Here is a 13,829-nt window from a genome sequence, read left to right as displayed (position 1 = left end):
GATCAAAGCGTAGACTGTTTGAGACATTACTCCTATGTAGGAAAGTGCGCATGGTGACTGTTGTATTCAATCCCGATGCAATTTCTGTGTTTCATCAACACTCAGTTAGTCCACAGATTACAGAATGCCTCCAGATGTGCATCCGAAACTACTACTGGTCTTCCAGGGAACGATCAAAGCGTAGACTGTTTGAGACATTTCTCACATGGAGGAAAGTGCGCATGGTGACTGTTGTATTCAATCCCGATGCAATTTCTGTCCATTATCAACACCCGGATAGACCACAGATTACAGTATACCTCCAGATGTGCATCGGAAACTACTACTGGTCTTCCAAGGAACGATCAAAGCTTAGACCGTTTGAGACTTTACTCCCATGGAGAAAAGTGGTCATGGTGATGTTGTATTCAATCCCGATGCAATTTCTGTGTTTCATTAGCACTCGGATAGTCCACAGATTACAGAATGCCTCCAGATGTGCATCGGAAACCACTACTGGTGTTGAGGGAGCGATCAATGCGATGACAGTTTGAGACATTACTCCAATGTAGAAATGTACGCATGGTGCCTGTTGTATACAATCCCGATGCAATTTCTGCGTTTCATCAATACTTTGAAGGTCCACAGATTACAGAATGCCTCCAGATGTGCATCGGAATCTACAACTGGTCCTCCAGGGAACGATCAAGCGTAGACTGTTTGAGACGTTACTCCCATGGAGGAAAGTGCGCATGGTGTCTGTTGTACTCAATCCCGATGCAATTAAAGTGTTTCAACGACACTCTGATAGTCCACAGATTACAGAATGCCTCCAGATGTGCATCGGAAACTACTACTGGTCTTCCAGGGAACGATCAAAGCGTAGACTGTTTGAGACATTACTCCCATGGAGGAAAGTCCGCATGGTGACTGTTGTATTAAATCCCGGAGCAATTTCTGAGATCATCAACACTCTGATAGTCCACAGATTACAGAATGCAACCAGATGTGCATCGGATTCTACTACTGGTCTTCCAGGGAGAGATCAAAGCGTAAACTGTTTCAGACATTACTCCCATGGAGGAAAGTGCGCATTATGACTGTTGAATTCAATTACGATGCACTTTCGGTTTTTCATCAATACTCTGATAGTCCACAGATTACAGAATGCTTCCAGTTGTGCATATGAAACTGCTACTGGTCTTCCAGGGAGCGATCAAAGCGTAGACTGTTTGAGACATTACTCCTACGTAGGAAAGTGCGGTGGTGACTGTTGTATTCAATCCCGATGCAATTTCTGTGTTTCATCAACACTCTGATAGTCCACAAATTACAGAATGAATCCTGACGTTCATCGGAAACAACTACTGGTCTTCCAGGGAACGATCAAAGCGTAGACTTTTTGAGACATTACTCCCATGGATGAAAGTGCGCATGGTGACTGTTGTATTCAATCCCGATGCAATTTCAGTGTTTCAATAACACTCTGATAGTCCACAGATTATAGAATGCCTCCAGATGTGCATCGGAAACTACAACTGGTCTTCCAGGGAACGATCAAAGCGTAGACTGTTTGAAACTTTGCTCCCATGGAGAAAAGTCCGAATGGTGACTGTTGTATTCAATCCCGAGGCTATTTCTGTGTTTCAACAACACTCTGATAATAAACAGATAACAGTATGCCTCCAGATGTGCATCGGAAACTACTACTGGTCTTCCAGGGAACGATCAAAGCGTAGACTGTTGAGACATTACTCCCACGGAGGAAAATGCGCATGGTGACTGTTGTATTCAATCCCGATGCAATTTCTGTGTTTCATCGACACTCTGATAGTCCACAGATTACAGAATGCCTCCAGATGTGCATCGGAAACTACTACTGGTCTTCCAGGGAGCGATCAAAGCGTAGACTGTTTGAGGCATTACTCCCATTGGGGAAAGTGCACATGGTAACTGTTGTATTCAATCAAGATGCAACTTCTGTGTTCATCAACACTCTGATAGTCCACAGATTACAGAATGCCTCCTGATGTGCATCGGAAACTACTACTGGTATTCCAGGGAACGATCAAAGCGTAAACTGTTTGAGACATTACTCCCATGGAAGAAAGTGCACATGGTGACTGTTGTATTCAATCCCGATGCAATTTCTGTGTTTCAACAACACTCTGATAGTCCACAGTTTACAGAATGCCTCCAGATGTGCATCGGAATCTACTACTGGCCTTCCAGCGAACGATCAAAGCGTAGACTCTTCGAGACATTACTCCCAAGGAATAAAGTGCGCATGGTGACTGTTGTATTCAATTCCGATGCAATTTCTGTGTTTCATCAACACTTTAAAGGTCCACAGATTACAGTATGCCTCCAGATGTGCATCGGAATCATCTACTGGTCTTCCAGGGAACGATAAAAGCGTAGACTCTTTGAGACATTACTCCCAAGGAGGAAAGTGCGCATGGTGACTGATGTATTCAATCCCGATGCAATTTCTGTGTTTCATCAACACTTTGAAGGTCCACAGATTACAGAATGCCTCCATATGTGAATCGAAACTACTACTGGTCTTCCAGGGAACGATCAAAGCGTAGGCTGTTTAAGACATTACTCCCATGGAGTAAAGTGCGGATGGTGACTGTTATATGCAATCCCGATGCAATTTCTGTGTTTCAACAACACTCTGATAGTCCACAGATTACAGAATGCCTCCAGATGTGCATCGGAAACTACCACTGGTCTTCCAGGAAACGATCAAAGCGTAGACTTTTTGAGACATTACTCCCATGGAGGAAAATGCGAATGGTGACTGTTGTATTCAATCGCGATGCAATTTCTGTGTTTCATCAACACTCTGATAGTCCACAGCTTACAGAATGCCACCAGATGTGCATCGGAAACTACTACTGGTCTTACAGGCAACGATAAAAGCGTAGACTGTTGAGACATTACTCCAGTGGAGGAAAGTGCGCATGGTGACTGTTGTATTCAATCCCGATGCAATTTCTGTGTTTCATCAACACTCTAATAGTGCACAGATTACAGAATGATACCTGATGTGCATCGGAAAGAACTACTGGTATTCCAGGGAACGATCAAAGCGTAGACTGTTTGAGACATTACTCGCTTGAAGGGAAGTGCGCATGGTGACTGTTGTATTCAATCCCGATGCAATTTCTATCTTTTATCAACACCCGGATAGACCACAGATTACAGTATACCTCCAGATGTGCATCGGAAACTACTACTGGTGTTCCAGGGAACGATAAAGGCGTAAACTGTTTGAGACATTACTCTCATGGAGGAAAGTGCTATGGTGACTGTTGTATTCAATCACGATGCATATTCTGTGTTTCATCAACACTCTGATAGTCCACAGATTACAGATTGAATCCAGATGTGCATCGGAAACTACTACTGGTCTTCCTGGGAACGAACAAAGCGTAGACTGTTTGAGGCATTACTCCCATGGAGGAAAATGCGCATGGTGACTGTTGTATTCAATCACGATGCAATTTCTGTTTTTCATCAACCCTTTGAAGGTCCACAGATTACAGAATGCCTCCAGATGTGCATCGGAAACTACTACTGGTCTTCGAGGAAACGATCAAAGGATAGAATGTTTGAGACATTACTCGCATGGAAGAAAGTGCACATGGTGACTGTTGTATTCAATCCCGATGCAATTTCTGCGTTTCATCAACACTCAGATAGTCCACATATTACAGAATGCCTCCAGATGTGCATCGGAAACTACTACTTGTCTTCCAGGGAACGATAAAGGAGTAGACTGTTTGAGACATTACTCCCATGGAGGAAAGTTCCCATGGTGACTTGTATTCAATTACGACGCAATTTCTGTGTGTCATCAACACTTTGAAGAACCACAGTTTACCGAATGCCTCCAGATGTGAATCGAAACTACTACTGGTCTTCCTGGGAACGATCAAAGCGTAGACTGTTTGAGACATTTCTCGCATGGAGGGAAGTGCGCATGGTGACTGTTGTATTCAATTCCGATGCAATTCCTATCTTTTATCAACACCCGGATAGACCACAGATTACAGTATACCTCCAGATGTGCATCGGAAACTACTACTGGTGTTCCAGGGAACGATCAAAGCGTAGACTGTTTGAGACATTACTCCAATGGCGGAATGTGCGCATGGTGACTGTTGTATTCAATCCCGATGCAATTTCTGTGTTTCATCAACACTCTGATAGTCCACAGATTACAGAATTCCTCCAGATGTGCATCGGAAACTACTACTGGTCTTCCAGGGAACAATCAAAGCGTAGACTGTTTGAGACATTACTCCCATGGAGGAAAGTCCGCATGGTGACTGTTGTATTCAATGCCGCTGCTATTTATGTGTCATCAACACTCTGATAGTAAACAGATTACAGAATGCTTCCAGATGTGCATCGGAAACTACTGCTGGTATTCCAGGGAACGATCAAAGCGTAGACTGTTTGAGACATTACTCCAATGGCGGAAAGTGGTCATGGTGACTGTTGTATTCAATTACGCTGCAATTTCTTTGTTTCATTAGCACTCGGATAGTCCACAGATTAAAGAATGCCTCCAGATGTGCATCGGAAACTTCTACTGGTCTTAAAGGGAACGATCAAAGCGATGACAGTTTGAGACATTACTCCAATGGAGAAATGTACGCATGGTGCCTGTTGTATTCAATCCCGATGCAATTTCTGTGTTTCATCAACACTTTGAAGGTCCACAGATTACAGAATGCCTCCAGATGTGCATCGGAAACTACCACTGGTCTTCCAGGGAACGATCAAAGCGTAGACTTTTTGAGACATTACTCCCATTTAGGAAAATGCGAATGGTGACTGTTGTATTCAATCCCGATGCAATTTCTGTGTTTCATCAACACTCTAATAGTCCGCAGCTTACAGAATGCCACCAGATGTGCATCGGAAACTACTACTGGTCTTACAGGGAACGATCAAAGCGTAGTCTGTTGAGATATTACTCCAGTGGAGGAAAGTGCGCATGGTGACTGTTGTATTCAATCCCGATGCAATTTCTGTGTTTCATCAACACTCTAATAGTACACAGATTACAGAATAATACCAGATGTGCATCGGAAAGAACTACTGGTCTTCCAGGGAACGATCAAAGCGTAGACTGTTTGAGACATTACTCCCGTGGAGGAAAGTGCGCATGGTGACTGTTGTATTCAATCCCGATGCAATTTCTGTGTTTCATCAACACCCTGATAGTCCACAGATTCCAGAATGCCTCCAGATGTGCATCGGAAACTACTACTGGTCTTCCAGGGAACGATAAAGGCGTAAACTGTTTGAGACATTACACTCATGGAGGAAAGTGCCATGGTGGCTGTTGTATTCAATCACGATGCAATTTCTGTGTTTCATCAACACTCTGATAGTCCACAGATTACAGATTGAATCCAGATGTGCATCGGAAACTACTACTGGTGTTCCAGGGAACGATCAAAGCGTAGACTGTTTGAGACATTACTCCAACGGCGGAATGTGCGCATGGTGGCTGTTGTATTCAATCCCGATGCAATTTCTGTGTTTCATTAACACTCTGATAGTCCAGAGATTACAGAATTCCTCCAGATGTGCATCGGAAACTACTACTGGTCTTCCAGGGAACAATCAAAGCGTAGACTGTTTGAGTCATTACTCCCATGGAGGAAAGTTTGCATGGTGACTGTTGTATTCAATCCCGATGCTATTTCTGTGTCATCAACACTCTGATAGTAAACAGATTACAGAATGCCTCCAGATGTGCATCGGAAACTACTGCTGGTATTCCAGGGAACGATCAAAGCGTAGACTGTTTGAGACATTACTCAAATGGCGGAAAGTGGTCATGGTGACTGTTGTATTCAATTACGCTGCAATTTCTTTGTTTCATTAGCACTCGGATAGTCCACAGATTAAAGAATGCCTCCAGATGTGCATCGGAAACTTCTACTGGTCTTAAAGGGAACGATCAAAGCGATGACAGTTTGAGACATTACTCCAATGGAGAAATGTACGCATGGTGCCTGTTGTATTCAATCCCGATGCAATTTCTGTGTTTCATCAATACTTTGAAGGTCCACAGATTACAGAATGCCTCCAGATGTGCATCGGAAACTACCACTGGTCTTCCAGGGAACGATCAAAGCGTAGACTTTTTGAGACATTACTCCCATTTAGGGAAATGCGAATGGTGACTGTTGTATTCAATCCCGATGCAATTTCTGTGTTTCATCAACACTCTAATAGTCCACAGCTTACAGAATGCCACCAGATGTGCATCGGAAACTACTACTGGTCTTACAGGGAACGATCAAAGCGTAGTCTGTTGAGATATTACTCCAGTGGAGGAAAGTGCGCATGGTGACTGTTGTATTCAATCCCGATGCAATTTCTGTGTTTCATCAACACCCTGATAGTCCACAGATTCCAGAATGCCTCCAGATGTGCATCGGAAACTACTACTGGTCTTCCTGGGAACGATAAAGGCGTAAACTGTTTGAGACATTACTCTCATGGAGGAAAGTGCCATGGTGGCTGTTGTATTCAATCACGATGCAATTTCTGTGTTTCATCAACACTCTGATAGTCCACAGATTACAGATTGAATCCAGATGTGCACCGGAAACTACTACTGGTCTTCCTGGGAACGATCAAAGTGTAGACTGTTTGAGGAATTACTCCCATGGAGGAAAATGCGCATGGTGACTGTTGTATTCAATCACGATGCAATTTCTGTTTTTCATCAACCCTTTGAAGGTCCACAGATTACAGAATGCCTCCAGATGTGCATCGGAAACTACTACTGGTCTTCGAGGAAACGATCAAAGGATAGACTGTTTGAGACATTACTCGCATGGAAGAAAGTGCGCATGGTGACTGTTGTATTCAATTACGACGCAATTTCTGTGTGTCATCAACACTTTGAAGAACCACAGTTTACCGAATGCCTCCAGATGTGAATCGAAACTACTACTGGTCTTCCTACTAACGATCAAAGCGTAGACTGTTTGAGACATTTCTCGCATGGAGGAAAGTGGGCATGGTGTCTGTTGTATTCAATCCAGATGCAATTTCTATCTTTTATCAACACCCGGATAGACCACAGATTACAGTATACCTCCAGATGTGCATCGGAAACTACTACTGGTGTTCCAGGGAACGATCAAAGCGTAGACTGTTTGAGACATTACTCCAACGGCGGAATGTGCGCATGGTGACTGTTGTATTCAATCCCGATGAAATTTCTGTGTCATCAACACTCTGATAGTAAACAGATTACAGAATGCCTCCAGATGTGCATTGGAAACTACTGCTGGTATTCCAGGGAACGATCAAATCGTAGACTGTTTGAGACATTACTCCCATGGCGGAAAGTGGTCATGGTGACTGTTGTATTCAATTACGCTGCAATTTCTTTGTTTCATTAGCACTCGGATAGTCCACAGATTAAAGAATGCCTCCAGATGTGCATCGGAATCTACTACTGGTCTTAAAGGGAACGATCAAAGCGATGACAGTTTGAGACATTACTCCAATGGAGAAATGTACGCATGGTGCCTGTTGTATTCAATCCCGATGCAATTTCTGTGTTTCATCAACACTCTGATAGTCCACAGATTACAGAATGCCTCCAGATGTGCATCGGAAACTACTACTGGTCTTCCAGGTAACGATCAAAGCGTGGTCTGTTTCAGACATTACTCCCATGGAGGAAAGTGCGGATGGTGACTGTTGTATTCAATCACGATGCAATTTCTGTGTTTCATCAACACTCTAAAAGTCCACAGATTACAGAATGCCACCAGATGTGCATCCAAAACTACTACTGGTCTTCCAGAGAACGATCAAAGCGTAGTCTGTTTGAGACATTACTCCCAAGGACCAAAATGCTCATGTTGACTGTTGTATTCAATCCCGATGCTACTTCTGTGTTTCATCAACACTCTGATAGTCCACAGATTACAGAATGCCACCAGATGTGCATCGGAAACTACTACTTTTCTTCCAGGGAACGATCAAGGCGTAGACTGTTTGAGACATTACTCCCATGGAGGAAAGTTCGCATGGTGACTGTTGTATTCAATGCCGATGCAATTTCTGTGTTTCATCAACACCCTGATGGACCAGAAATTACAGAATGCCTCCAGATGTGCATTGGAAACTACTATTGGTCTTCAGGGAACGATCAAATCGATGACAGTTTGAGACGTAACTCCCATGGAGGAAAGTGCGCATGGTGACTGTTGTATTCAATCCCGATGCAATTCCTGTGTTTCATCAACACTTTGAAGCTCCACAGATTACAGAATGTCTCGCGATGTGCATCGGAAACTACTACTGGTTTTCCAGGGAACGATAAAAGCGTAGACTGTTTGAGATATTACTCCCATGTAGGAAAGTGCGCATGGTAACTGTTGTATTCAATCCCGATGCAATTTCTGTGTTTCAACACTACTCTGATAGTCCACAGCTTACAGAATGCCTCCGGATGTGAATCGAAACTACTACTGGTCTTCCAAGGAACGATCAAAGCGTAGACTGTTTGAGACATTACTCCCGTGGCTGAAAGTGGTCTTGGTGACTGTTGTATTCAATCCCGCTGCAATTTCTGTGTTTCATTAGAACTCGGATAGTCCACAGATTAAAGAATGCCTCCAGATGTGCATCGGAAACTACTACTGGTCTTGAGGGAACGATCAAAGCGATGACAGTTTGAGAGATTAATCCAATGCAGAAATGTACGTATGGTGCCTGTTGTATTCAACCCCCAAGAAATTTCAGTGTTTCAAAAACACTCTGATAGTCCACAGATTACAGAATGCTTCCAGATGTGCATCGGAAACTACTACTGGTCTTCGAGGAAACGATCAAAGCATAGACTGTTTGAGACATTACTCCCGTGGAAGAAAGTGCGCATGGTGACTGTTGTATTCAATCCCGATGCAATTGCTGTAGTCCTTTAACACTCAGTTAGTCCACAGATTACAGAATGCCTCCAGATGTGCATCGGAATCTACTACTGGCCTTCCAGCGAACGATCAAAGCGTAGACTCCTTGAGACATTACTCCCAAGGAGGAAATTGCGCATGGTGACTGTTGTATTCAATCCCGATGCAATTTCTGTGTTTCATCAACACTTTGAAGGTCCACAGATTACAGAATGCCTCCATATGTGAATCGAAACTACTAATGGTCTTTCAGGGAACGATCAAAGCGTAGACTGTTTAAGACATTACTCCCATGGAGTAAAGTGCGGATGGTGACTGTTATATTCAATCCCAATGCAATTTCTGTGTTTCAACAACACTCTGATATTCCACAGATTACAGAATGCCACCAGATGTGCATCGGAAACTACTACTTTTCTTCCAGGGAACGATCAAGGCGTAGACTGTTTGAGACATTACTCCCATGGAGGAAAGTTCGCATGGTGACTGTTGTATTCAATGCCGATGCAATTTCTGTGTTTCATCAACACCCTGATGGACCAGAAATTACAGAATGCCTCCAGATGTGCATTGGAAACTACTATTGGTCTTCAGGGAACGATCAAATCGATGACAGTTTCAGACGTAACTCCCATGGAGGAAAGTGCGCATGGTGACTGTTGTATTCAATCCCGATGCAATTCCTGTGTTTCATCAACACTTTGAAGCTCCACAGATTACAGAATGTCTCGCGATGTGCATCGGAAACTACTACTGGTTTTCCAGGGAACGATAAAAGCGTAGACTGTTTGAGATATTACTCCCATGTAGGAAAGTGCGCATGGTAACTGTTGTATTCAATCCCGATGCAATTTCTGTGTTTCAACACTACTCTGATAGTCCACAGCTTACAGAATGCCTCCGGATGTGAATCGAAACTACTACTGGTCTTCCAAGGAACGATCAAAGCGTAGACTGTTTGAGACATTACTCCCGTGGCTGAAAGTGGTCTTGGTGACTGTTGTATTCAATCCCGCTGCAATTTCTGTGTTTCATTAGAACTCGGATAGTCCACAGATTAAAGAATGCCTCCAGATGTGCATCGGAAACTACTACTGGTCTTGAGGGAACGATCAAAGCGATGACAGTTTGAGAGATTAATCCAATGCAGAAATGTACGCATGGTGCCTGTTGTATTCAATCCCGATGAAATTTCAGTGTTTCAAAAACACTCTGATAGTCCACAGATTACAGAATGCTTCCAGATGTGCATCGGAAACTACTACTGGTCTTCGAGGAAACGATCAAAGCATAGACTGTTTGAGACATTACTCCCGTGGAAGAAAGTGCGCATGGTGACTGTTGTATTCAATCCCGATGCAATTGCTGTAGTCCTTTAACACTCAGTTAGTCCACAGATTACAGAATGCCTCCAGATGTGCATCGGAATCTACTACTGGCCTTCCAGCGAACGATCAAAGCGTAGACTCCTTGAGACATTACTCCCAAGGAGGAAATTGCGCATGGTGACTGTTGTATTCAATCCCGATGCAATTTCTGTGTTTCATCAACACTTTGAAGGTCCACAGATTACAGAATGCCTCCATATGTGAATCGAAACTACTAATGGTCTTTCAGGGAACGATCAAAGCTTAGACTGTTTAAGACATTACTCCCATGGAGTAAAGTGCGGATGGTGACTGTTATATTCAATCCCAATGCAATTTCTGTGTTTCAACAACACTCTGATATTCCACAGATTACAGAATGCCACCAGATGTGCATCGGAAACTACTACTGGTCTTCCAGGGAACGATCAAAGCGTAGACTGTTTGAGACGTTACTCCCATGGAGGAAAGTCCGCATGATGACTGTTGTATTCAATCCCGATGCAATTTCTGTGTTTCAACAACACTCTGATAGTGAACAGATTACAGAATGCCTCCAGATGTGCATCGGAAACTAATACTGGTCTTCCAAGGAACGATCAAAGCTTAGACCGTTTGAGACATTACTCCCATGGAGGAAAGTGGTCATGGTGATGTTATATTCAATCCCGATGCAATTTCTGTGTTTCATTAGCACTCGGTTAGTCCACAGATTACAGAATGCCTCCAAATGTGCATCGGAAACCACTACTGGTCTTGAGGGAGTGATCAATGCGATGACAGTTTGAGACATTACTCCAATGTAGAAATGTACGCATGGTGCCTGTTGTATTCAATCCAGATGCAATTTCTGCGTTTCATCAATACTTTGAAGATCGACAGATTACAGAATGCCTCCAGATGTGCATCGGAATCTACAACTGGTCTTCCAGGGAACGATCAAAGCGTAGACTGTTTGAGACATTACTCCCATCGAGGAAAGTGCTCATGGTGTCTGTTGTATTCAATCCCGATGCAATTAAAGTGTTTCAACGACACTCTGATAGTCCACAGATTACGTAATGCCTCCAGATATGGATCGGAAACTACTACTGGTCTTCCAGGGAACGATCAAAGCGTAGACTGTTTGAGACATTACTCCCATGGAGGAAACTGCTCATGGTGACTGTTGTATTCAATCCCGGAGCAATTTCTGAGTTCATCAACACTCTGATAGTCCACAGATTACAGAATGCAACCAGATGTGCATCGGATTCTACTACTGGTCTTCCAGGGAGAGATCAAAGCGTAAACTGTTTCAGACATTACTCCCATGGAGGAAAGTGAGCTTTATGACTGTTGAATGCAATTCCGATGCAATTTCGGTGTTTCATCAATACTCTGATAGTCCACATATTACAGAATGCTTCCAGTTGTGCATATGAAACTGCTACTGGTCTTCCAGGGAGCGATCAAAGCGTAGACTGTTTGAGACATTACTCCTACGTAGGAAAGTGCGATGGTGACTGTTGTATTCAATCCCGATGCAATTTCTGTGTTTCATCAACACTCTGATAGTCCACAAATTTCAGAATGCCTCCAGACGTGCATCGGAAACTACTACTGGTCTTCCAGGGAACGATCAAAGCGTAGACTTTTTGAGACATTACTCCCATGGATGAAAGTGAGCATGGTGACTGTTGTATTCAATCCCGATGCAATTTCAGTGTTTCAACAACACTCTGATAGTCTACAGATTACATAATGCCTCCAGATATGGATTGGAAACTACTACTGGTCTTCCAGGGAACGATCAAAGCGTAGACTGTTTGAAACTTTACTCCTATGGAGAAAAGTACGAATGGTGACTGTTGTATTCAATCCCGAGGCAATTTCTGTGTTTCAACAACACTCTGATAGTAAACAGATAACAGAATGCCTCCAGATGTGCATCGGAAACTACTACTGGTCTTCCAGGGAACGATCAAATCGTAGACTTTTGAGACATTACTCCCACGGAGGAAAGTGCGCATGGTGACTGTTGTATTTAATCCCGATGCAATTTCTGTGTTTCATGAACACTCTGAAGGTCCACAGATTACAGTCTGCCTCCAGATGTGCATCGGAATCATCTACTGGTCTTCCAGGGAAAGATCAAAGCGTAGACTCTTTGAGACATTACTCCCATGGAGGAAAGTGCGCATGGTGACTGTTGTATTCAATCCCGATGCAATTTCTGTGTTTCAACAACACTCTGATAGTGAACAGATTACAGAATGCCTCCAGATGTGCATCGGAATCTACTACTGGCCTTCCAGCGAACGATCAAAGCGTAGACACTTTGAGACATTACTCCCAAGGAGGAAAGTGCGCATAGTGACTGTTGTATTCAATCCCGATGCAATTTCTGTGTTTCATCAACACTTTGAAGGTCCACAGATTACAGAATGCCTCCATATGTGAATCGAAACTACTACTGGTCTTCCAGGGAACGATCAAAGCGTAGACTGTTTAAGACATTACTCCCATGGAGTAAAGTGCGGATGGTGACTATTGTATTCAATCCCGATGCAATTTCTGTGTTTCAACAACACTCTGATAGTCCACAGATTACAGAATGCCTCCAGATGTGCATCGGAATCTACTACTGGCCTACCAGCGAACGATCAAAGCGTAGACTCTTTGAGACATTACTCCCAAGGAGGAAAGTGCGCATGGTGACTGTTGTATTCAATCCCGATGCAATATCTGTGTTTCATCAACACTCTGATAGTCCACAGATTACAGAATGCCTCCAGATGTGCATCGGAAACTACTACTGGTCTCCCACGGAACGATCAAAGCGTAGACTGTTTGAGACGTTACTCCCATGGAGGAAAGTCCGCATGATGACTGTTGTATTCAATCCCGATGCAATTTCTGTGTTTCAACAACCCTCTGATAGTGAACAGATTACAGAATGCCTCCAGATGTGCATCGGAAACTACTACTGGTCTTCCAAGGAACGATCAAAGCTTAGACTGTTTGAGACATTACTCCCATGGAGGAAAGTGGTCATGGTGATGTTGTATTCAATCCCGATGCAATTTCTGTGATTCATTACCACTCGGATAGTCCACAGATTACAGAATGCCTCCAGATGTGCATCTGAAACCACTACTGGTCTTGAGGGAGCGATCAATGCGATGACAGTTTGAGACATTACTCCAATTTAGAAATGTACGCATGGTGCCTGTTGTATTCAATCCCGATGCAATTTCTGCGTTTCATCAATACTTTGAAGGTCCACAGATTACAGAATGCCTCCTGATGTGCATCGGAAACTACTACTGGTCTTCCAGGGAACGATCAAAGCGTGGAACGTTTCAGACATTACTCCCATGGAGGAAAGTGCGGATGGTGACTGTTGTATTCAATCCCGATGCAATTCCTTTGTTTCAACACTACTCTTAAAGTCCACAGCTTACAGAATGCTACCAGATGTGCATCGGAAACAACTACTGGTCTTCCTGGGAACGATCAAAGCGTAGACTGT

This window comes from Schistocerca gregaria, unplaced genomic scaffold (genome assembly GCF_023897955.1).
Source record: "Schistocerca gregaria isolate iqSchGreg1 unplaced genomic scaffold, iqSchGreg1.2 ptg000240l, whole genome shotgun sequence".
Taxonomy (NCBI): Eukaryota; Metazoa; Arthropoda; class Insecta; order Orthoptera; family Acrididae; genus Schistocerca; species Schistocerca gregaria.
The sequence above is the reverse complement of the archived record's forward strand: the minus strand, read 5'-3'. Positions refer to the sequence as shown.